Source organism: Eschrichtius robustus, chromosome 3 (assembly GCF_028021215.1).
Source record: "Eschrichtius robustus isolate mEscRob2 chromosome 3, mEscRob2.pri, whole genome shotgun sequence".
NCBI classification, from domain to species: domain Eukaryota; kingdom Metazoa; phylum Chordata; class Mammalia; order Artiodactyla; family Eschrichtiidae; genus Eschrichtius; species Eschrichtius robustus.
In genome coordinates this window covers 145,651,918-145,678,852 of record NC_090826.1, presented here as the reverse complement: position 1 = coordinate 145,678,852, position 26,935 = coordinate 145,651,918, and the positions used below count along the sequence as shown (strand labels likewise).

At 37.0% G+C, this 26,935-nt stretch overlaps 1 protein-coding gene and 1 pseudogene across 1 annotated transcript in view; both read right to left on the bottom strand.

The window, feature by feature from the left end:
* The window catches only part of PLA2G4A (phospholipase A2 group IVA), a 157,630-nt gene extending 154,237 nt beyond the window's left edge, over positions 1-3,393 (bottom strand). Inside the window, exon 1 of the mRNA XM_068541431.1 lies at positions 3,296-3,393. The gene's annotated coding sequence lies outside the window, so the exon portion shown is untranslated. The remainder of the gene's footprint in view (positions 1-3,295) is intronic.
* Positions 3,394-26,329: 22,936 nt separating this feature from the next.
* LOC137763239 (small nucleolar RNA U3) lies at positions 26,330-26,433 on the bottom strand (annotated as a pseudogene).
* Between the last annotated feature and the right edge of the window lie 502 nt (positions 26,434-26,935).

Sequence of the window (26,935 nt, the reverse complement as noted above, 5' to 3'; positions counted from 1 at the left end):
TCAGCAAACCAAACTCTAAGCCGGTAAATGCCGGTACAACATTGAAACCTAAGGACAGTCATTCACAAACAGCCAACTAAGCTTCTGTAGCCAATCCATAAATTCCTTACTTTGCTTCTGCTTTTCCTCTATAAAATCCTCTCCCACATATCATGTCAGTGAAGTGCTCCTGACCACTTCTGGTTGGGCACTGCCCCATGCCAATCAATTTTTGCTCAGATGAACTCAAAATTTTTTAATATGCCTCAGTTTATCTTTTAACAAGTGTGATCACAACTTTGTAAAATCTACATGTGGGTGTATGTGTAGAAAAATGTCTAGAAGCATAAATAGATGTATATACATGAATTCCTTATCTCTGTGCTGATGCATGCTAGTTACCCAATAAATATTTTGATTGAATGAATAACATTTTAAAAGTAGTTACCCCTTGCAACTAAGGGTTCGCATGCCACAACTAAGGACCCCGCCTGCCTCGACTAAGGAGCCCATGTGCCACAACTAAGGAGGTCATCTGCCCCTAACTAAGGAGCCCACGAGCTGCAACTAAGGATCCCACCTGCCACAACGAAGACCCAGAACAACCAAATAAATAAATAAATTTTTTTTTTTTTTTTAAAAGTAGTTACTGGGCTTCCCTGGTGGCGCAGTGCTTGAGAGTCTGCCTGCCGATGCAGGGAACACGGGTTCAAGCCCTGGTCTGGGAGGATCCCACATGCCGCAGAGTGACTAGGCCCGTGAGCCACAATTACTGAGCCTGCGCGTCTGGAGCCTCTGCTCCACAACAAGAGAGGCCGCGATAGTGAGAGGCGCGCGCACCACGATGAAGAGTGGCCCCCGCTTGCCGCAACTGGAGAAAGCCCTCTCACAGAAACGAAGACCCAACACAGCCATAAATAAATAAATAAATAAATAAATAAATAAATAAAATTAAAAATAAAATTAAAGTGAACTAAAATTAAATAAATTAAAAAAAAAAGTAGTTACCCCTTTTGGGAACTATATGTTCAATTTTCCTTTTCTTCTTTGCAATTTCTATATGTAACAGGATTTAAACAGTAAGCATGAATTATCTTTGTAATAAACAAGAATGTTATAAAACATAATTATGCTGGGAAATATCATTCGGAATTTTGGAACAAAAGCAGCAAATATAGACATCCCACAATCCAATAAAAAATAACTTGTATCTTACTTCCCTATTATGTTTTACTTATCGCATTCAGCAATAAAAAATATAAGATGTTATAGAAAAATGGCAAGCTTAATATTGTACAGCTAATTACTATCGGGGTGGAGTCTAAAATCTAGGTCATTTGGTTTCCAGGCAGCAGTTTTTCCATTACACCAATTACTTAGAGTTCCAGAACACTAACTGAATACATGCAATATTCACTGTGAGGCAGTTCTTTACTCATAAGTAAAATAATTTGCTAATTATTTGAAATCGTCAGAAAGCTCCGAAATTCTAAGAAATACTATGTTTTCACACGACATGAATCGTTTTGGGGGATTTGTGAAATTCCTAAAGGTGTTTCAAAATTTGTGCATGTTTGAGGAGCAAAAGTGTCATTATTCTAGGAAGGAGTCTACAGCTTTCATAAAGATTTGTAAAAGGGTCTGTGATAAACAAACAAAAAAGAAGACGCTGAGAATAACTAACGCTATAAAATCTGCAAGCAAGAGGAAGAAAACAACTGATGGTAAATAAAAAGGCATAAAAGAGGAAAAGGAAACAGCTAATTCTGTCTTCCTCTTTTTTATTCCTGGAAGATATTTTTTTTTAAATGCAAATGATTTCATTTCATGACTTTGCTTTCTAAGCAGAGACACTAGGAATGATACTGATGGGTTAAAAATTTACACAGGCCAAAGTATCTCTGTGGGATGACCTTTATCAGGTACTATTAGCAAGAAACTGATAAACGTAAAATGTAAAAAAAAAAAAAAAAAAAAAAAGCATTTTAACATTGCAAGTCACTTTTGAGATATTTTTCATTTATGTTTAATTGGGACAAGGAAAATTACTAAATAGGTTTCATAGTTTCTTATCCCATAAAATGTGCTTCCCCTACAGGAAGTTTGTAAAGCTGCTTTGAGCAAATGCAGGTTAAACACTTCTCTATGCATTTCACAGTTCTTGCTTAATTTAAAATTGAACTCTTCCTCTGCTCACTGAAAGAAACAAATACCTGTTGTTTAATCTCAATATCAAACTTGACTGGAAAGGTCTAGAGATCTCTAGAACATAATTTTAAAACTCTTAACAAGGTTTCTTTCACTACTATTCCCTGCAAACATCTCTTAGGCTACAATTCCAAATTTATGCAACAAACAGACACAAAACAAAACAGAAATTCTCCTTGAACCCAAAGGGTCATATATGTAAATATCATAACTTAGAAATGACACCCATCCAAATGGTCCGCCTCTAGTATTCTCCATCTGCCTTAGATGAATAAGTGCTTACATCATCAACCAACATAAAGAGCATTTCTTGTCCTAGTTTTTGAGGTAAAAATGACTAATTTTACGATTAAAATGAGTACAAGTTATAGGAAACTTAAGTTAAACCACTATTTTTTCAAATCCAAATGCCTTTTTTTTTTTTTTTTTACAAATGCTTCCAATACAAAATTACTAAAATAGTATTCACACTCAAAACTTAGCTTTCATATTTGAGCAAATCTTTTCCAATATCTTGTTTCGAGCTCTGTTCTCCTGGCATGTCAAATAACTTAGAAGGACGAATCAGAATACCAGTCAGTATACAATTAATTTTTCAGTGTTGTTTGTTTTTTCGCATAACACTGCCACACATTAAATACCCAGGAATGCTTTGCATAAGTAACCGAAATGACTATTTTTTAATTAAACCTTAAATTAGTTGATAAATTTCTTCGCTAAAGATCCTTAGGGCTGTCAAAGATCAAGCTGTTCAATAATGGGAATAGGCAACCACCGGGTGGCATCACGTGGAGCGCTAAGTAGAGCCCCCTTACTGCCTTTCTGAACGTTCACTTTCTTTCGGTGCCGTACATGAAGGAAATCCTTATCGTCGGATTCCACAGTGCATTTAGACCCCGGAAAGCAAACTGGCATTTCTTAGAAGGAAATTAAGGTCCCTGATCTGTATCTCATTTCAAAACTCAGAGGACATGCAGACTTTTCACAGCGGTGAATCCTAGGCTTCCCTTCGTCCTTTCTTCCTTCCAAGCAAGATACAAACTAAAAGCCAAGGGAGGGCGGGAGAGAGAAGTGGAGCGAGCGAGGGAAGAGTAAATATATTGCTTACAGTTCCCAGAGTTACAATGAGATTCCTCAGGCTCCTTTACGCCTCTAGCTTTCTGTCAGGATCCTTTCTCAGCCCGGGACCACAGAGAAGTTCAAGTCTTATCCTTGGTAGGAGGGGCTAAAATGTGAGCTGGTTTCCTTTCGTTTTTGCAGATGTGTTAAGGTGGAATTAAGGAGGAAGGGAGGAAAAGCGTTGTTCTCAGAGCAGCTGAAATCTTAAATGTACATGTTTACTTATTAGAACTAGGAGTTTGAAGTCAGAAAACACGCTTAAATAATATGTAAGTTAAACAGTCCGAAATTACATGGAGTCTATGTATGCGTGTGTCTGAAAATACTTCTTGTCCTGAAGTAGTTACTGCTTCCTCCTTTTTTTCCAAACAAGTAAGAACTCAATTGAAAAGATGGATAACCCAGAGCATACTAGAGAATGTAATACATATGTTGAGATTTAGGGGGAAAAATCAAATCAGGTTAAATTAGAAATATGCTAAGTAAATTCAAATACCTGATATCACTGTAACCAAGAAGGTATATTGTTTAAATTTATCCAAATTCTGCAAGAATCAATTAGTGTCTTTACAAGATGACTTCTTTCTTTTTATTCTTTATCAATCATCCATGAGATGTTATAATGCAATTAACTATGAATTATAACAGAAACTTCAGGGGTTTTTTTGTTTTTTGTTTTTGCAAAGTTAGAATAAATGATCTGGGACTTCCCTGGTGGTCTAGTGGTTAAGACTCTGCACTTCCAACTTCCACTGCAGGGGGCATGGGTTCGAACACTGGTTGGGGAACTAAGATACCACATGTCACAGGGCACAGCCAAAAAAACTTATATTACTTATATTACTAAAATCAATTTCATGTATAAAAAAAAGAATGTGACTGTTTAATTCTAACTTTTTACTATTAATCTGTAGCTAATATGAACACCATAATAATTAGTCATTACATTTAGCTTTTTCTGAATATCAAACTCTGAGCAACTAAATATATTTGAAGATAAAAAATTTAAAATGTGGTGGTTACCAAGGGCTGAGGGGAAGGGGTCATGGGGAGTTACAAATCAGTGAGCATAAAGTTTCAGTTAAGCAAGATGAGGAAGTTGGAGAGATCTGCTGTGCCACATTATGTCTATAGTCAACCGTAATGTGGGGTACACTTAAAAATTTAAGGGGGTTGATTTCATGTTAGTTGTTCTTACTGCAATAAAATAAAATTTTAAAACAAAAACAAACCAAAAAAATTAGTGTCTTTAAAGACTGACACACTAATTTAGTGTATCTTGTTTTTCAAACACAGGATCTTCTAATTTTGTCTTTAATCTAACATTGAGCACACTCTCCTATCTCTCTCTCTTTTTTTTTTTCTAAAGTATTTGTTTATTTATTTTATTTATGGTTGTGTTGGGTCTTCGTTTCTGTGCGAGGGCTTTCTCTAGTTGTGGCAAGCGGGGGCCACTCTTCATCGCGGTGCGCGGGCCTCTCACTATCGCGGCCTCTCTTGTTGTGGAGCACAGGCTCCAGATGTTCAGGCTCAGTAATTGTGGCTCACGGGCCCAGCCGCTCCACGGCACGTGGGATCTTCCCAGACCAGGGCTCAAACCCATGTCCCCTGCATTGGCAGGCAGATTCTCAACCACTGCGTCACCAGGGAAGCCCCTCTCCTATCTCTCTTATAACATTTTCAAAGAATATAATTTCTGCAGACCCCATCATTAAATCTTCTGGATTATCTGCTTTCTGTAGCTCAGAATTCAACTCCTTTTTGTCTTGATTTTCTCCTATAAATTCAACCTGTTATACTATCAATCTCACCTTCCTAAAAAAAGGCCTGTGGTGTCTCAGGAAGTCAAGATTGTTTTCTTTCCAAAGAAGATCCTGAATTTCTGAAAGGTTAAGTGTGCTAAGTAGAGGAACAGAGAGCACACTACTATTTTTTTTTTACCTTTTTCCCCAGGTAAAGAAAGAATATGTTTTGCAGGGCACATTCATCCTAAGACCCTGGTGAAGAAAGACTCCTTTGAAAAGCAGCTTCACAGTGCTCGGGTCAGTTTGATAATAAAAAGTTGTAGCTCAGTATTTGGAGGGGATATCCAGTAGTGTGTAACCTGTTAAAGATAAGAAAAAGTTTTGATTAAATACTTTCAAAGAGAATTTCAGGATATGTCATGGCTAGGGTTAAAACATATGAGATTAACTACAACTGGCCAGATTTGACTACTTACTTGTCAAAACCCATGGCTTAAAAAGCAGAAAAGAAAAACCTGAAGTTTTCATGATTGATTTTTCTTCCTCTATATGCAGTTGCTTTCTATTGTCTTTTTCACTGCTTCCACTTCACCTATCCTGTATTCTAACTATGTGAAAGTGATCTGTCTCCCATAACCTTACTTGGACTTGAGGAATGAGGTACTGTTTGGTAGTTAAATCCATACATCCAATGAAAATTATTAGCCGGCATGGTATGCTGAACGGGGAAATCTAATCCAGATTGCAGATAGAAACAGGGAAGGTTCTCAATGGTCACCAATTAACCAATTTACTTATAATAATATGTCCCTCTTTTCCACTGCTACATTTGCATGTTCTAGTTCATCATGCAACTATAGTGATAGTCAAACAATAAATTGGTATTCTTACTATTTATCTGTCTGTGAATACAATTAATATGAGTCATTCCTCTCTTTATGTATTAACAAAATCAAGTTAGTAAGACACCCTAATCAAAGAAAAGGAAAGTAATTCTCACCTGTGAATTTTTTGGCATCCAGCTAATTAACTCTCATCTTTCATTCAGACTACCACAGAGACTAATCTCCTTGCACACCTTTCCCTTAAATTCTACTAAAATAACCCTACTTACTCTGCAAGGCTTAGCTCAGTTATACCTTGTCTGGAAAATTTCTCTACCCACTCCCCTTTCCAGCATAATTAATCTTTCAGTTTCAGTAAGAACACTTATTAAAGGAAAAATATTTTATGCTACATGATGGTAGGAAACAAGCCTTCTTAATTTTAGTAAACCCTCTTGGCACACAAAGTCCATAACATATTAGGAGTTCAAAGGATGTTTGCTGAATTTGTTACCCATGGTATGAGGTTCAAAGATATCTTAAACCTGACACCCAAATAGCACCCTACTGCCACCTTACTGCCATTTCCATCTGTACTAAAGAAGAGGAAGTTTATTTTTTTATGCCCTGACAGACACTAATAAAATTCCTGGAAATATGAAGCTAATCAGAGATAAGGGTGAAATGGACCCTAATTAAAATATATTTACAATTAATTTAAAAATTAGATGTCATGGGAGTTCCCTGGTGGCCTAGTGGTTAGGAATCTGGGCTTTCACTGATATGACCAGGGTTCAATCCCAGGTCGGGGAACTGAGATCCCGCAAGCTGCACGGCACGACCAAATAAATAAATAAAATAAAAAAATTTAAAAATAAATAAAACTTAGTTGGGTTGAAAGCACAGATCTAGAGATAGTATATTTATGAACAATAAGAACTCTATTTTAATAGCTAGATATCTACTAGGACTCATCATCTGTACCTTCAATATACATTTTCTATACCCATATGTTTGCATCAATATTTTTGACCTGAAAAATGGAAGCAGTAATTTTCTCTTAATTATTCTTTTTTTAATAGTTCATTTTTTTTTACATTATTTATTTATTTATTTGGAGTATAATTGCTTTACAATGTTGTGTTAGTTTCTGCTGTACAATGCAGTGAATCAGCTATATGTATACCTATAATCCCTCCCTCTTGGACTTCCCTCCCACCCACCCCCATCCCACCCATCTAGGTCGTCACAGAGCACCAAGCTGAGCTTCCTGTGCTTTTCTTTTTTTTTAATATAAATTCATTTATTTATTTTTGGCTGCGTTGGGTCTTTGTTGCTGCACACGGGCTTTCTCTAGTTGCAGCGAGCGGGGGCTACTCTCCGATGTGGTGCACGGGCTTCTCATTGAGGTGGCTTCTCTTGCTGTGGAGCACGGGCTCTAGGCGCGCAGGCTTCAGTAGTTGTGGTGCACGGGCTTAGTTGCTCCGCAGCATGTAGGATCTTCCCGGGCCAGGGCTCGAACCCGTGTCCCTGCATTGGCAGGTGGATTCTCAACCACTGCACCACCAGGGAAGCCCTTCCTGTGCTTTATAGCTTGTTCCCACTAGCTATCTATTTTGCACATGGTAGTGTATATATGTCCATCTTAATCTCCCAATTTGTCCCACCCTCCTCTTCCCCACCCCGTGTTAATTATTCTTCTTTTAATTGAACATGTTAGGCAGATTATTACTACTTTATTAAACTTTTTCCTCCTCAGTGTTTTTTTAAAACATATTAAGAGGACTATACCAAATAAAGCAATAGTAATATCATTGTTGCTCCTTATATAAAGCCTATATTGGGCCACATACTTTGTATTATCACTACATTTGCAGTATCATTGACCACTATATTCATGAAATTATGCATTACTCTCTTTATTTAGAATCCTAAGCACACAAAATCAGTAGTGAAGCCAGAATTTCAATCCAAGTCTGTCCGACAATTTTTTCAGTGTATTTTTTTTGTTTTGTTTGAGCATCTTTTCAGCCTATCCCAAATCAGCCAAATCCCTGACTTGCAAATTTATATTATACAAATGGAGTCATATTGTCAGTGATTAACATGACTTAATACACAGTAGAATATTTGACTACAAATACACCATGTTCAGGAACTTTTGACAAAACCAAGTTGTCCTAATTCATTTTACTTACTTGTGGCAATAATGTATAGTTAGCTAGTGGGAAGCAGCAGCATAGCACAGGGAGATCAGTTCGGTGCTTTGTGACGACCTAGAGGGGTGGGATAGGGAAGGTGGGAGGGAGGCTCAAGAGGGAGGGGATATGGGGATGTATGTGTGAATGTGGCTGATTCACTTTGTTGTGCAACAGAGGCTAGTGCAGTATTGTGAAGCAGTTATACTCCAATAAAGATCTATTAAAAAAAAAATAAGACCCTTGACTTTAGGGGCTATAATAAATGTAATTATTTTCAAAAAAAATAATAATAATGTACAAGCTGTTTTCTGCTCTCCAAGATCCCTCTAAATTTGGTAAAGCAAGCGCATGTCTAATTTCAGCAGTTCTGTCAGAATGGGCACAAGCCCAATCACACAGCTCAGAAACTGACTTGCAGACACTTTATAGGGTTTTAAAAATTCCTGTGCTCTTGGAATTTAAATGTACTGGCAACCATGCAAGAGGTTGAGCACATGTCTTTTGCTTTGAAGGCAATCCTGATTAGGAAGAATTACTGCTAAGCAAATGTCCAGAGTTCCTCAACTAACTGAGCTCCAAAGATGTCAGTAGAGGAATTCCATTAGAGGATGAAGATAATAGCATTCCTATACTTATGTTTATAAAACCAGTGACTAAGTATCTCAAAAGCACTTTTGTTATTTGACTTTTCAAATACGTTGTCAGGACCAACATGTTCTCTTTGGAAAAATCTTGTTTGGAAAAATCTGTTTTCCTTCATTCCATATATATATATATAAAATCCATATATATATAAAACTTTTCTCTGATTGGAAACACAATAAAGGCAACTCTCAATCTTCACCCAAATAACAAAAATAGTCACATAACAAAATTTAATTTCATTACATTTATAATCTAGCCTTAAATCCCAGTTCGTCCCAAATTTATGTTTTAGGATAGAGTAAAATTTGATAATTTATAACCACAACAACAAAAATCCAAAAGCTGCTATAAAAAATAAAAATTTCTGCTAATCTAATTCATTCCAAATTAGCAAAATGATCCAACTGTTTTCTACATATAGATAGGACTATTAAAGAAAACATTGTTGACTCAACAAATTAAATATTTCCTAATTAATATGCTACTGAGGTATTTTTACTTTCCTGAAAATAGCAGTGGTCCAAGAACTGAAATAAAAATAAAATATTAGACTAATATCCTAAACAGTTGTAAGTCCATTACTGCTTATAACTTGCTACATTTAAAGAAAGCACTGCAATAACATATAATATTTTGATTTATCACTAAAATAGGGAGAAAGAAGAAGGTATGATTATTTTGCTATAAATCATAGTTCTAGAAAAACAATCTCCCTTTCGTTTGGCTCTCTAGATATTTCTATTTCCCTTAACAGCCATTCTGCTACTTGTAATAAATGCATGGTAAAGTAATTCAATTTTATATATATATATACACACACACACACAAATAGGACCTACCTATACAGTAGGTCCTTGTTGGTTACTACTACTACTATATATAAAATAGGTAACCAACAAGGACCTACTGTATAGGTAGGTCCTATTTGTGTGTGTGTGTGTGTGTATATATATATATAAAATTGAGTTACTTTGCTGTACACTTGAAACTAAGACAATGGGACTTCCCTGGTGGCGCAGTGGTTAAGAATCTGCCTGCCAATGCAGGGGACATGGGTTCAAACCCTGGTCCAGGAAGACCTCATATGCTGTGGAGCAACTAAGCCTGTGAGCCACAACTACTGAGCCTGTGCTCTACAGCCCACGAGCCACAACTACTGAGCCCGCATGCCACAGCTACTGAAGCCCCTGTGCCTAGAGCCCGTGCTCTGCAACAAGAGAAGCCACTGCAGTGAGAAGCCTGAGCACTGCAATGAAGAGTAGCCCCCACTCACCGCAACTAGAGAAAGCCCGTGCGCAGCAACGAAGACCCAACGCAGCCAAAAATTTTAAAAAAAAGAAACTAACACAACATTATATATCAACTACACTTCAATTAAAAAAATAAAATTTTAAAAAAAGAGAATAAATAAATGTAATGGCAAATTTGAAAAAAAAAAAGAAAGAAATTTCCCAGCTATCAAAGATGGTAGTGGTTAGTTGCGCTATTCTGTTTTGAATGTGGTAGTTGATTGTCAGAGATGGGTGTTGGTTTCTTGGCTCTTAGCAAGGGAATGACATTATTAACCTGGTATTTAGTAAGATAGCAGCATAGACTGAAGAATGGAGACAGTAATGTGAGGAGGGGGAAAACCTGAGTGATTACTGTGTCAAGAAGGAATGGTGAACTCCCTGTATGGGAGGAGACTTATCAAGATGAGAGAGATGAATTGGAAGGTTGAGACAATTTGACAAAACTCAACTACAGGAGTAAACCAAACCACATGGCATAAGAAGATAATCTGTAACAGAATGATGATTCAGAGACTCAATCTAGAGTTAGAGACAATGTCTTATACATGGTATGTATTTAATGTTTTATTAAGATTTAAGATTTAATCTTCAACTTGCTGCTTACCTCATATAGTTATGTCTGAACAAGTCAGTCAGTTTATTCTTAGTTGGGATCAGTTTTGCCAACTGAAAGTTGTGAAAAACAATTTGGGGAAGCAGATTTGGGATTATAAAATGTGTCCTCTGCTTTTAAGTCCGCGGAGAGGCAGACATGATTCCTTAGAGAAGAAACTCTTCCCAGTGTACTGGAGTCATCCGATGGAGTTGCATGTAACCTCTGGGATTAACTGGGCATCCTGGTAGCATTGCCCCAGGCTTGCAGAGTAGGTGATTTACCCAAAAGTGAACATCAGAGTCAAAGTTTAAACCAAACCTTTGACCTCAAATTACATATCTCTTTCTATAGCTCTTTCCCATTGCCTATTTACAGATAAACTAATTGAGCCTTAGAAGTCAAAGAAAAAGCTCCCAAGTAAATAAGAAATGGGAAAGTTTTGAGTTTTTATAAACACATGCTTTATTTTGTTCCCTGATAGCTGTTTTTTTTTTTTTTTTGGAAAATTCATATTAGAAAGGTAAAAATTTCCCTGTTGAACATTTTGAAAATGCATGTGCCATCATTTTGTGTTTAGTCCTCAGGGCTGTGGGTATTTTTTCTTCTCTACTCCAAATCATGATATTGCGTTCCCTTAACAAATAATCTTTTAAGAAGTATAACCACTAAAGCAGCCACTATAAAGCATGGAGAAGATTACTCCCCTGTACTCCCCACTTTCCTCCATGTCTTTTCCCAATATGTTTGCAAAGTGCAAGTTCTTATAGGGAATTACGAAAGGGAGCAAATGTGAAGACAAGGTAGAAAGGATCCAGGTGATTTGTTTATTTACAGAGTGCTGGTAACCCCATCCCTCAGATCAAGAGCAGGTAGCAAGACTTCTGGGGAATGGCTACCTGGCCGCATGGTAGAAGATAATTTGTATAAGATTGATGGTTCAGAGACTCCATTTAAAATTAAGGATTCTAGTGTCTTATACAATAATAATACATATTATTACATACTAGTATATAAGTAATACATAGTGCTACATAATAAGTATGCATTTAATAGTGTATATTTAGATTTCATCTTCGAATTTCCACTTACGTCATGAATTAATACCTGAATACGGAAGCCAGTTTATTCTTAGTGGGAAACAGTTCTGCCATGTGAAAATAAGAAAAACAATTTGAGGAGGAATGAAAAGATTTGGGATTACAAAATGCACAGTGCCTAGGGTAACATTGGACTATATCTGCAGGAGTTTGTAGGACTCAAGCTGGGCCCAGAAGAAAGAGAAAATTTCTTAGATTTAAAGGCATGATGTGGCTTGGGCATGGGCTTATCATGGGTAATGGGGATACAACAAAACATGAAGATTCTATTTAAATGTTTGGAACTTTACAAGATCCACAGGACACTTGCACAAACTTGGACAATTTTAAGAGGAAAGAAGTTTCAATAGTGCTTGAAATTAAATGTCCTAGCCAGATGGGGACCAGGAGCAGTTTAATTTTGACTAGGAAAATAAAAGAAATGTCACATTTCTTACATCCTGTCTCACAGAAGTCATAGCCACTGGCCTAGTTATTTAGAAGAAAGAGAATAAAAAGTCACACATCCCACCATCCAGAGATAACAATTGTTAACATTTGTTGTATATCATTCCGGTTTTTTATTCTATGCATGTACATATGATTTTTCATATCATTATACTGTATACATTGCTTTATTTCTATTTTTCCCTATCCACAGCATGTTGGAAATATTTTTCAATGCCAATAAGATATTTTTAATGGTTGTGTAACATTACAATATATGAGTACACTGGAATTTATTAAAGGATAACTTATTTTAAGATATTATGCTGTTTCCAACATTTTCCACTATTATAAACAAAATTTTGTTAAATATTTTTGTAACTAAAACTCAGTTCAAATCCACAATTAATCGAAAAGGCAAACTTTGATTTGAGAAGCAATGGGAAAGTTAACATTTGTATGTTTCCCTGTGGAGAACACTCTAGATCAGGCAGATGGATATCCAACATCCAGGACATCCAAAGGGACCTAGGTGGAAAGGGAGGGTTGGATACTAGAATCAGAAGAATGAACATGAGAAGAGAATAGTAATCATTTATTGAGGGTCCAGAAAACATATTGATGCTCTTTCATTCACTTTCAACTGCACTATAACAGGGTATTATCCACATTAATTAATAATTAATAATATTCTCATATAAATGAGAAACTAAGGCGCACGTTCACTAAATTGCCCAAGGTAAGTTACTAAGTGTTAGAGCAGAGATCCAGACTCAAGTCTTCCTGATTTCGAAACTCATGGCATTTTTATTGTTTTTTTTTTTTAACATATGTAACTTAAAACAAGTTTGACAAGTATCACATTGTACATAGGCAGGATTTTACCTAGTAATAATAGCATTTATTCTGCTCTAAAATATCTAAGGAATGATGAAGGAAGCAAGAAGTTCAAGTTTCTGGAAATACTCCTCTTGATGTGCTCGTGGGAAGTATGCTAATGTCATTCCTCTCCAGGTTAAGACTAAACTCTCAGACCTTCTTAAGCCTGCTTTATATGGAGACAAAAATTACATTTTCCTGTTCCCAAAGCTTTCTTCCACCAGATGAACTACTTTAATTAAGAATAAAGTGAAAGCAAAAATACAGTGTCTATGAAACAAACATTTTCAGAGATGCTCACTCACTGGATCTTTATTTTCTAAACATTTTCAATATATATTAATATATATGCAGCTATTTTATTGTATGTGTATGTTCCTTAGAAAAATACCACAAGTCAGGGAAGTCTTAAAATAAGAGGTTTTAAGTTTCTGTTCCTATTCTGAGGTTACTTTTCAGCACCCTTATATGAAAGCACGATGACTCATCAGAATTGTGTTGTGTCTTCCAGGGGTATATTTACAAATCTAGTAGTTATTAAACAAAGGAAAACTCTGAGAAACATCTGCTCTCCTCCAATGAATAAACAACTCTACCACTTTCTCGGTAAGAGAGGTTAAGCCCCTTCTAGTCTATCCTAAAAGACACAGGTGTGGAATTAAGGCATTTTTCAAACTCTTAAGTGACTTTGGGTATGTTTGATTCACAGGTAAAGGCAATACCAGTTTTTATCCTGTCTCTGTGGTAGGTAGAGCTGAGGTTTACAAAATTCAGTCTTTGGGCTACTGTGACCAAGACAAAATGTTATAGCTTTGTGAACTATAGAACTAGAAAAATGAGGAAAATCTTATGCACAAAAATGTTATTAACCATCCTTTCAGAGGAATGAGAAGGCTTACCATTTCCTGTGAGATTGTATTCTTTAAAGTTTGGTGTTAGAATGGCAATCCAAATTTTTATTTGGGTTATTGTTTTGTTTTGTTTTTTTGCAGGGTGAGAGGGAAGTAATTTTTGATCCCTGATATACAAAGGTCTGGGAACCATAATTTTGAACCCTATCCAGAAAGGCTAGGGAACACTTCCAGCAGTACAAATGTTTGCAATCTCATAACGAGTGTTGTCATCAAGAAGGAAAACTTCACCAGACTGCATAAATGTGATAAATCATTATCCCAAACTTCCTCTTGCTCTTTCTTCAGTTAATACAATCTACCTTATTGCCTGGTAGACATATTGTCTGAGAGGCACATATAGATATACACATGTATGTTCCCAACTTTCACTCATTTCCCCTCCAAAGCTTTCTCTAATAGCAGCTAACATGATCATGATCACTGCAGTACACAAATCTTTTGTCAGTTCCCTTCAATGTCTCCCCACTTCTTTTGGAATGCTACCCATTCTCTTTGACATGGTCTCAGAATATCTTGACTCAATAAGTATCGTCTGTTTCTCTTTTCTCCAGAGCTAACTGGACTTTTTTCAATTCCAAGAATATCTCATACTCTTGACTGTCTAATTACCTTCCCACAAATCCCGTTTCTTTCTCAACATCTCTGCCTTGCTGACATCTACTTAAAGTCAATTTTCAATTTAAAGATTCCTTTTTCCAAAAAGATTTTACCAGGCCAACACCCGCCTTCCTCTGCCCAAGCAAACCAGGCTCCTCTCCTTTTCCTTCTATTTCCCCTGCAATTCTCCATCTTAACACTTCAAGTCATTTATGCAGTGTCTACATTTCCTATAGTTTCATGCTCTAGACTACACTCTTGGGGAAGGCAAGGACTGTCTATTTTGTGTTCTGCTGTATAAACTATGTAAAACATGGTGCCGCAAAGTTAATAACTGGTATGCAATAGATCTTTTCAAATGAATGAATTCCCTCTGCTTAGCTTTCTAAGCTCTTTTGTCTTGTTATTTTTTATTCTATTAGTTTCAATAACTGAGCTTAATTAATTCAAGAAACAGTGTGATAAATCAGTATCTTAATTTCCAAGATTCCACAGCTCTGCATTTTATATATGATAATAACATGTTTTCCTATAACATTTCTTCTTTGTGCTACCAAATTCTGAATTATGCTCCCCAAATTCTGGTTGAATCTTTTTTTAAGATGAGGCGCAATGAATTCAGGACTATAATTAACACAAACTAGTATGCTTCTGTTTCTCATATTAAGGTCCTAGAATGAAATTTTAAGACTCTGCAACATACCTCAACTGGATGATTGATGACAGTAGCGTTTCTTAGCCATTTCTGAGGGTGTGCTGCAGTGAAATGAATGAAAGTAAGGTAAACAGAAGAAGAGTTTTATCAAATGATTATTGCGGAGGAAACCATAATAGAAAACAGTCTCATAACTGTGGGTTAAATTTTCGTTTAAATTTAAAAATTTAAATTTAAAAAAATGTAAATTTCATTTAAATTTAAAAAAGAAAGAAAAGCAGGTGGTTTTGTGGAGCAATGCTTAACAAAGACAAGACGCAGTCACAGGGGGACCTTCAAGATGGCAGAGGAGTAAGACGTGGAAATCACCTTCCTCCCCAAAAATACACCAAAAATACAGCTACATGTGGAACAACTCCTACAGAACACCTACTGAACGCTGGCAGAAGGCCTCAGACTACCAAAAAGGCAAGAAACTCCCCACATGCCTGGCCATGTGGCTGACAGGGTCTTGGTGCTCTGGCCTGGTGTTAAGCCTGAGCCTCTGAGGTGGGAGAGTCAAGTTCAGGACACTGGACCACCAGAGACCCATGTAATATCAATCGGCGAGAGCTCTCCCAGTGATCTCTGTCTCAATGCTAATACCCAGCTCCACCCAATGGCCAGCAAGCTCCAGTGCTGGAAATCCCATGCCAAACAACTAGCAAGACAAGAACACAACCACACCCATTAACAGAGAGGCTACCTAAAATCATACTAAGTTCACAGACACCCCAAAACACACCATCCAACACAGCCCTGCTTACCAGAAAGACAAGATCCAGCCCCACCCACCAGAACACAGGCACCAGTCCCACCCACCAGGAAGCCTACACAACCCACTGAACCAACCTTACTCACTGAGGGCAGACACCAAAACCAATGGGAACTACGAACCTGCAGCCTTCAGAAAGGAGACCCCAAACACAGTAAGTTAAGCAAAATGAGAAGACAGAGAAATATACAGCAGGTGAAGGAGCAAAGTGAAAACACATCAGACCAAACAAATGAAGAGGAAATAGGCAGTCTACCTGAAAAAGAATTCATAGTAATGATAGTAAAGATGATCCAAATCTTGGAAATAGAATAGAGAAAATGCAAGAAACGTTTAACAAGGACCTAAAAGAAATAAAGAGCAAACAAACAATGATGAACAACACAATAAATGAAATTAAAAATTCTCTAGAAGGAATCAATAGCAGAATAACTGAGACAGAAGAATGGATAAAGTGACCTGGAAGATAAAATAGTGGAAATAACTACAGCAGAGCACAATAAAGAAAAAAGAATGAAAAGAATTGAGGACAGTCTCAGAGACATCAGGGACAATATTAAATGCACCAACATTCAAATTTTAAGGGTCCCAGAAGAAGAAGAGAAAAAGAAAGAGTCTGAGAAAATATTTGAAAAGATTAGAGTTGAAAACTTCCCGAATATGGGAAAGGAAATATTCAATCAAGTCCAGGAAGCTCAGAGAGTTCCATACAAGATAAATCCAAGGAGACACCAAGACACATATTAATCAAATCTTAAAAATTAAATACAAAGAAAAAATATTCAAAGCAGCAAGGGAAAAGCAACAAATAACGTACAAGAAAATCCCCATAAGATTAACAGCTGCTCTTTCAGCAGACTCTGAAAGCCAGAAGGCTGTGGCAGGACATATTTAAAGTGATGAAAGGGAAAATCCTACGGCCAAGATTACTCTACCCAGCAAGGATCTCATTCAGATTTGACAGAGAAATTAAAACCTTTATACACACGCAAAAGCTAAGAGAATTCAGCACCACCAAACCAGCTTTACAACAAATGCTAAAAGAACTTCTCTAGGCAGGAAACACAAGAGAAGGAAAAGACCTACAATAACAAACCCAAAACAATTAAGAAAATGGTAATAGGAACATACATATCGATAATTACCTCAAATGTAAATGGATTAAATGCTCTCACCAAAAGACATGGACTGGCGGAATGGATACAAAAACAAGACATGTATATATGCTGTCTACAAGAGACCCATTTCAGACCTAGGGACACATACAGACTGAAAGTGAGGGGATGGAAAAAGATATTCTATGCAAATGGAAATCAAAAGAAAGCTGGAGTAGCAATTCTCATATCAGACAAAATAGACTTTAAAACAAAGACTATTACAAGAGACAAAGAAGGACACTACATAATGATCAAGGGATCAATCCAAGAAGAAGATATAACAATTGTAAATATTTATGCACCCAACATAGGAGCACCTCAATACATAAGGCAAATGCTAACAGCCATAAAAGGGGAAATCGACAGTAACACAATTATACTAGGGGACTTTAACGCCCCACTTTCACCAATGGAGAGATCATCCAAAATGAAAATAAAAAAGGAAACACAAGCTTTAAATGACACATTAAACAAGAAGGAGTTAATTGATATTTATAAGACATTCCATCCAAAAACAACAGGATACAATTTCTTCTCAAGGGCTCATGGAACATTCTCCAGGACAGATCATATCTTGGGTCACAAATCAAGCCTTGGTAAATTTAAGAAAATTGAAATCATCTCAAGTATCTTTTTGACCACAATGCTGTGAGAGTAGATATGAATTACTGGAAAAAAAAATCTGTAAAAAATAGAAACACATGGAGGCTAAATGATAGACTACTAAATAACCAAGAGATCACTGAAGAAATCAAAGAGGAAATCAAAAAATACCTAGAAACAAATGACAATGAAAACACGAAGACCCAAAACCTATGGGATGCAGCAAAAGCAGTTCTAAGATGGAAGTTTATAGCAATACAATCCTACCTCAAGAAACAACAAACATCTCAAATAAACAACCTAACCTTACACCTAAAGCAATTAGTGAAAGAAGAACAAAAAATCCCAAAGCTAGCAGAAGGAAAGAAATCATAAAGATCAGATCAGAAATAAATGAAAAAAAAAATGAAGGAAACAATAGCAAAGATCAATGAAATGAAAAGCTGGTTCTTTGAGAAGATAAACAAATTTGATAAACCATTAGCTAGACTCATCAAGAAAAAAAGAGAGAAGACTCAAATCAACAGAATTAGAAATGAAAAAGGAGAAGTAACAACTGACACTGCAGAAATACAAAGAATCACGAGAGATTACCACCAGCAACTATATGCCAGTAAAATGGACAACCTGGAAGAAATGAACACATTCTTAGAAAAGCACAACCTTCTGAGACTGAACAAGGAAGAAATAGGAAATATAAACAGACCAATCACAAGCACTGAAATTGAAACTGTGATTAAAAATCTTCCAACAAACAAAAGTCCAGGACCAGATGGCTACACAGGTGAATTCTATCAAACATTTAGAGAAGAGCTAACACCTATCCTTCTCAAACTCTTCCAAGATATAGCAGAGGGAGGAACTCTCCCAAACTCATTCTAAGAGGCCACCATCACCCTGATACCAAAACCAGACAAAGATGTCACAAAAAAAGAAAACTACAGACCAATATCACTGATGAACACAGATGCAAAAATGCTCAACAAAATACTATCAAACAGAACCCAACAGCACATTAAAAGGATCATACACCATGATCAAGTAGGGTTTACCCCAGGAACGAAAGTTTCTTCAATATACGTAAATCAATCAATGTGATACACCATATTAACAAACTGAAGGATTAAAAACCATATGATGATCTCAATAGGTGCAGAAAAACCTTTTGACAAAATTCAACACCGATTTATGATAAAAACTCTCCAGAAAGTAGACATAGAGGGAACTTACCTCAACATAATAAAGGCCATATATTACAAACCCATAGCCAACATCGTTCTCAATGGTGAAAAACTGAAACCATTTCCTCTAAAATCAGGAACAAGACAAGGATGCCCACTCTCACCACTATTTTTCAACATACTTTTGGAAGTCCTAGCCACAGCGATCAGAGAAGAAGAAGAAATAAAATGAATCTAAATTGGAAAAGAAGTAAAACTGTCACTGTTTGCAATGACACGATACTACACATAGAGAATCCTAAAGATACTTTCAGAAAAGTACTAGAGCTAATCAATGAATTTGGTCAAGAAGCAAGACACAAAATTAATGCACAGAAATCTCTTGCATTCCTATACACTAATGATGAAAAATCTGAAAGAGAAATTAAGGAAACACTCCCACTTACCATTGCAACCAAAAGAATAAAATACCTAGGAATAAACCTACCTAAAGAGACAAAAGACCTGTATGCAGGAAACTATAAGACACTGATGAAAGAAATCAAAGATGATACAAACAGATGGCGAGATATACCATGTTCTTGGATTGGAAGAATCAACATTGTGAAAACGACTGTACTACCTAAAGCAATCTACAGATTCAATGTAATCCCTATCAAACTACCAATGACATTTTTCACAGAACTAGAACAAAAATTTCAATTTGTATGGAAACACAAAAGACCCCGAATAGCCAAAGCAATCTTGAGAAAGAAAAATGGAGCTGGAGGAATCAGGCTCCCTGACTTCAGACTATACTTCAAAGCTAGACAGTATGGTACTGGCACAAAAACAGAAATGTAGATCAATGGAACAGGATAGAAAGCCCAGAGATAAACCCAGGCACATATGGTCACCGTATCTTTGATAAAGGAGGCAAGAATATACAATGGAGAAAAGACAGCCTCTTCAATAAGTGGTGCTGGGAAAACTGGACAGCTACATGTAAAAGAATGAAATTAGAACACTCCCTAACACCATACACAAAAGTAAACTCAAAATGGATTAAAAACCTAAATGTAAGGCCAGACACTATAAAACTCTTAGAGGAGGGACTTCCCTGTTGGTCCAGTGGTAAAGAATCCACCTTACAATGCAGGGGACACGGGTTTGATCCCTGGTTGGGGAACTAAGATCCCACATGCCGCGGGGCAACTAAGCCAGCGTGCCACAACTACTGAGCTTGCCCACCTCAACTAGAGTCCACGAGCCACAAACTACAGAGCCCACGTGCTCTGGAACCCACGCCACAACTACAGAGTCCATGCGCCCTGGAGCCTGCACACCACAACTAGAGAAGAGAAAATCTGCAGACCACAACTAGAGAGAAGCCCTCACACCACAATGAAGATCCTGTGTGCTACAACTAAGACCCAACGTAGCCAAAAAATAAATTAAATAAATAAATAAATGATAAATAAATAAACCTTTTTTAAAAAAAACTCTTAGAGGAAAACATAGGAAGAACACTCTTTGACATAAATCACGGCAAGATCCTTTTTGACCCACCTCCTAGAGAAATGGAAATAAAAACAAAAATAAACAAATGGGACCTAATGAAACGTAAAAGCTTTTGCACAACAAAGGAAACTATAAAAAGACAATAAGACAACCCTCAGAATAGGAGAAAATATTTGCAAACGAAGCAACTGACAAAGGATTAATCTCCAAAATATACAAGCAGCTCATGCAGCTCAATATCAAAAAAGCAAACAACCCAATCCAAAAATGGGCAGAAGATCTAAATAGACATTTCTCCAAAGAAGATATACAGATGGCCAAGAGGCACATGAAAGGATGCTCAACATTACTAATCATTAGAGAAATGCAAATCAAAACTACAGTGAGGTATCACCTCATACTAGTCAGAATGGCCATCATCAAAAATCTGCAAACAATAAATGCTGGAGAGGGTGTGGAGAAAAGGGAACCCTCTTGCACTGTTGGTGGGAATGTAAATTGATACAGCCACTATGGAGAACAGTATGGAGGGTCCTTAGAAATCTAAAAATAGAATTACCATATGACACAGCAACACCACTACTGGGCATATACCCAGAGAAATCCATAATTCAAAAAGAGTCATGTACCATGATGTTCATTGCAGCACTATTTACAATAGCCAGGACATGGAAGCAACCTAAGTGTCCATCTACAGATGAATGGATAAAGAAGATGTGGCACATGTATGCAATGGAATATTACTCAGCCATAAAAAGAAATGAAATTGAGTTATTTGTAGTGAGGTGGATGGATCTAGAATCTGTCATACAGAGTGATGTAAGTCAGAAAGAGGAAAACAAATACCGTATGCTAACACATATATATGGAATCTAAAAGAAAAATGGTTCTGATGAACCTAGGGGAGGACAGGAATAAAGATGCAGACGTAGAGAATGGACTTGAGGACACGGGCAGGGGGAAGGGTAAGCTGGGACGAAGTGAGAGAGTAGCATTGACATATATACACGGCCAAACGTAAAATAGATAGCTAGTGGGAAGCAGCTACATTGCATGGGGAGATCAGCTCCATGCTTTATGTCCACCTGGAGGGGTGGGATAGGGAGGGTGGGAGGGAGACGCAAGAGGGAGGGGTGAGATGTGACAGGGTGAGAGAGTGTCATGGACGTATATACACTACCAAATGTAAAATAGATAGCTAGTGGGAAGCAGCCGCATAGCACAGGGAGATCAGCTCGGTGCTTTGTGACCACCTAGAGGGGTGGGATAGGGAGGGTGGGAGGGAGGGAGATGCAAGAGGGAAGAGATATGGGAACATATGTATATGTATAACTGATTCACTTTGTTATAAAGCAGAAACTAACACACCACTGTAAAGCAATTATACTTCAATAAAGATGTTTAAAAAAAAAAAAAGAGGGAGGGGATATGGGGATATATGTATACATATAGCTGATTCACTTTGTTATCCAGCAGAAACTAACACAACATTGTAAAGCAATTATACTGCAATAAAGATGTTAAAAAAAATAAAATAAAATAAAAAATAAAATGTGAACTACCTCAAAAAAAAAAAAAAAAAAAAAAGAAGCAGCCACAAACATTTCAGGCTTGCAAACTTAAAAATAAAAAATGCACTTTATGTGTATACAACCTGGGAAAAATTTCTAATTATATACTTGTTTTTAAATATATTTGTTCAGCTAGATAATGATCACTTTTAGGGCCATTATTTTGAAATAAGAAGAGGGAAGGAAAAGGAGGTGCATGTAAAAGAAGGAAACTGCTTCAATTCACAAGAAACTTACAAATTCAGAGAGGACAATGACCCTCGAAATCACCTAGGAAAATTCTTACCGATTTAAAGATGAGGAACTGAGACATGACTTGTGCACTAATTTGCTTTCATCCATTCCATGATTTTTACGTGGACCATTAGGATATCTAAAAACTGTAATAAATTTTAAGCAGCATTTAGCACATTCCTCTAATTAGATGATATCCCAAATTCCCCAGTGCTCTTAAGATCCATGGGCTCATAATCCTAGAGTTACATTTGAATTAACTCTCTCCTTGTTATCTCACATTTAATGAGATTTTAAGTTCTTTCATTTTTTTCCCTGCTCAATATCTCTTATATTATTATTTTTTCTTTTCTAGTTCTAGGGTTATAATACTAATTCTCCATAATTCCCCATCTGGAAGAACTGTGATAGACACCAACTGGTCTCTCTGTAACTCAGCCCGTACAAAGTAGCCAGCGCAGTGAAAATATTTATCTCAAAGATCATTTCCATCATAGCATATTACATTTATAGTATCCTTCAAAATCTCAAATAGTTCTCCACTGCCTAGTAAATCAAAAACATTCATAGCAATCAGTAACTGTCTGCTCCTGCACAGAAAACTTTCCTTCTTGCACGGGTCTGTGATTTTAACACCCTCTTGCTGTGATCTTGGGCTAACTGGATAAGATAAGCACAGTGGTGGAAAGAATCCAGCATTGTTTCCCAGCCTTGCCCATCACCAGGGGTATAACCTTGCTGCTGCTCTTTATCGATTCTGAGCTGCAGTTTATTCACCTCTGAAAGGTAGATGATTTCACTCTTCACCACAATGATTTGCTATGAGAATTTACAGACATAATGCAAGTATAGCACCTGGCATGTATTAAACATACTCACACGTTTAACTACTATCATTTTATATATTTGCCCTGCCTAATTTCACAAAGGATTTAAGTAAGCCATCATCTACTCATTTTTTCATTCATGTATTCAACCAAAATTATATATTGAGCACTTCTTTGTGCCAGACCTTATGTCAGTTACTTGGAATATAAAGGAAAAGAGGTAATCCCTCACCCTGAAGAAACCTCACATAGGAGCAAAATATAAAAATATAAAGATAAAGCGATGTGACTATGTGGGAATAGTAATACACTGTGTACTAGTGGATCCCTGAGGAAGAAATCCTAAAGTTGACCAAAATTTGGGAGTTGGGTCAAGAAGATGGGATGCCTGATTTCAACCAATAGGCAAAAATGAGTTAAAGCTATAAAGGCAAAGAGAGAACAAAAGACTGCCAGAGGTATATGGGTAGATCACTATAACTGTGGTTGTTATTATTGTAAATACCTCCACCAGAAAACACTGCCTCAGATCCAAGTTAACTTCTGGTTCCTTACTTACAACAAACTGTACTGAATTCTAACTTTGCCCAGTTTATCAGTGACTGAATCCCACACCTTCGCCCATACCCAGCTCTGGACACGTTCTCTCTGACCTAGTTCTCTGCTTCTATATACTTCAGAATTGTGGTTTAAGTTCCTGAGATCCTTCCATTTGTTTCTTTCCTACTCCTTCTTGACCACATTGGCCTCCCGGGGTGTTGGAATTAGTCCGTCCGCTGGAAATTGTTCCACCAGACTGTCCTCATCCCAGCCACACAACCCTCAGTGTATGTGCGTGGCTCCTTCTTGATATCAGGTCTTTGTTTAAATATCACGTCTTCAAAGGGCCCTCTGCTACTCACCTCCCTTCCCCACTCCCAGATTTGAGAGAACAACTCAGTCTCTCTTCCATATTATTCACTGTAATTTCGGCATTGCAATTGTTATCTGGTATTTTTTCTCATGGTTTGTTATCTGTTTCTGCCTCTTTCCACTAGGATGTGAGTTCCATGAGGTTTGAGGTCATGTCTGTTTTACTCCCTATTGCATCCACGGGGCTTAGACCATTTCTTGGAACATAGCAAATTATCAATAAACACTAGATTAATGACTAAATGAACGAATATCTCTACTCTGTCAGTGGGCCATAAATTCCTGCTTCCCTGACTCTCACAGATAATAGATTCCTCTGCTTTCAGCTGACTCCTAGTATTAAACTCTTTTTTTGTTTGCTTATTTCTAGCATATTCTCTGCTTATCTGCCTAGAGGAAAAAACATTTGCCGGATAAATAAATGTACCACAAATATCAAGGCATGTGTTTCGTTGTTCCAATAAAGAGACTGTATCTTTTTTTTCTAATTTAATTTAATTTTTTTTTATACAGCAGTTTCTTGTTAGTTATCCATTTTATACACATCAGTGTATACATTTCAATCCCAATCTCCCAATTCATCACACCACCACCCCCACCCCCCCACATTCCCCCCTTGTTGCCCATATGTTTGTTCTCTACATCTGTGTCTCTATTTCTGCCCTGCAAACCAGTTCATCTGTACCATTTTTCTAGATTCCATATATATGCATTAATATACGATATTTGTTTTTCTCTTTCAGACTTACTTCACTCTGTATGACAGTCTCTAGGTCCATCCACATCTCTACAAATGACCCAGTTTCATTCCTTTTTACGGCTGGGTAATATTCCACTTATATATGTACCACATCTTCTTTATCCATTCATCTTTCGATGGGCATTTAGGTTGCTTCCATGACCTCGCTATTGTAAATAGTGCTGCAGAGAACATTGGGGTGCATGTGTCTTTTTGAATTATGGTTTTCTCCGGGTATATGCCCAGTAATGGGATTGCTGGGTTATATGGTCCTGGTTCTAAAGTCTTATGATCTGCTCCACTGGTTGCCACACAAGTCCCTAGATCCACATGAGCCTAAAATTGAAGGTCATCCATTATCTTCCCCATACCAAACCTTAACTAATATTTTATTAATCATCAATTTGACCCCTCTGCTTTAGCCAACAACATTAATTGTCATCCTTCAACCAAACTTACTAATGTTTGTCCTTACCTAGACTTAGCTATAGGATAAGAGTTTATTTTCATCATCACCTTCAGGTTCTGGTTAAAAACTACTCTCCAAGTCGTTTCTAATCATCTTCAAATGAGAGTACCCTGTAATCATGTCCTTTATTAGTTTTTTCATGCTGTACCATATTGTAATTTTTAGTATTGATTTTAATTTTTTTATCTCTAACCATATGCATTTATTTTTCCCTTGCTACACTGCAAGAGTTTTATACTAATTATTATTATCTCTCTTTTTTTTCGATCCTTACATTCATTTCCATCACAGTTTTACGATTTCTCCTTAGGAGACAAAAAGTAGAGTTTCAAATAAAATAGGATCCCAATTATTACTGATACTATACAATTTTGTTTGTTGTTGTGACTATTCAGAGTGGCCAAATTTCATGAAGTCCCAAATCTCTTCACTCAATCATTGTTTTTTTTAACATCTTTATTGGAGTATAATTGCTTTACAATGGTGTGTTAGTTTCTGCTTTATAACAAAGTGAATCAGCTATATATATACATATATCCCCATGTCTCCTCCCTCTTGTGTCTCCCTCCCACCCTCCCTATCCCACCCCTCTAGGTGGTCACAAAGCACCGAGCTGATCTCCCTGTGCTATGTGGCTGCTTCCCACTAGCTATCGATTTTACATTTGGTACTGTATATATGTCCATGCCACTCTCTCACTTCGTCCCAGCTTACCCTTCCCCTTCCCCGTGTCCTTAAGTCCATTCTCTACGTCTGTGTTTTTATTCCTGTCCTGCCCCTAGGTTCTTCATAACCATTTTTTCTTTTAGATTCCATATATATGTACTAGCATACGGTATTGTTTTTCTCTTTCTGACTTACTTCACTCTGTATGACAGACTCTAGGTCCATCCACCTCACTACAAATAACTCAATTTTGTTTCTTTTTATGGCTGAGTAATATTCCATTGTATATATGTGCCACATCTTCTTTATCCATTCATCTGTCGATGGACACTTAGGTTGCTTCCGTGTCCTGGCTATTAAATAGTGCTGCAGTGAACATTGTGGTACATGACTCTTTTTGAATTATGCTTTTCTCAGGGTATATGCCCAGTAGTGGGATTGCTGGGTCATATGGCAGTTCTATTTTTAGTTTTTTATGGAACCTCCATACTGTTCTCCATAGTGGCTGTATCAATTTACATTCCCACCAAAGAGAAACTTCTCTAGTAATTAACTATAGAAATGATCCCTGAAAGTATAGTCTTTCAATCATTTTTTTAATGTATCACCACAACTCTTTCTCTTCTCCTTACCCACCAGGACAGTGAGCTCCTTGAGGACAGAAACCCAGCCCCGCTCATCTATGAAGTCCTAATAGCTAGCACATAGCTTGGCATATAGTAGGTGTTCAGGAAAACTTCACTGAAGACCAAAATAAATTAATCATATTTCCAAAGGTTCTTGTGGAGCACAGCTTAGAACTTTCACTTCAACAACAGCTTAGACTGTGACCCTGAAGTGCTGGTTCAACTGCTTTGGCTTTCATGGAATTGTCAGAGTTGGACTGTGCTTGCTCAGTGGGTCAGTTCTATATAACTGTGCTTGTGGGTCCCATGCTTCAGCAGCAAAATATCAAGAGTTCACCATTCTTCTGAACTTTCTTCTACTTGTTATTACAGAAAGTCCATTCTTTCCTCAATGGGAAGACAATCAAATTTATATTTTAGGTGCTTTTTCAGCATATCTTGTTTATAGCTTTGTAATTTA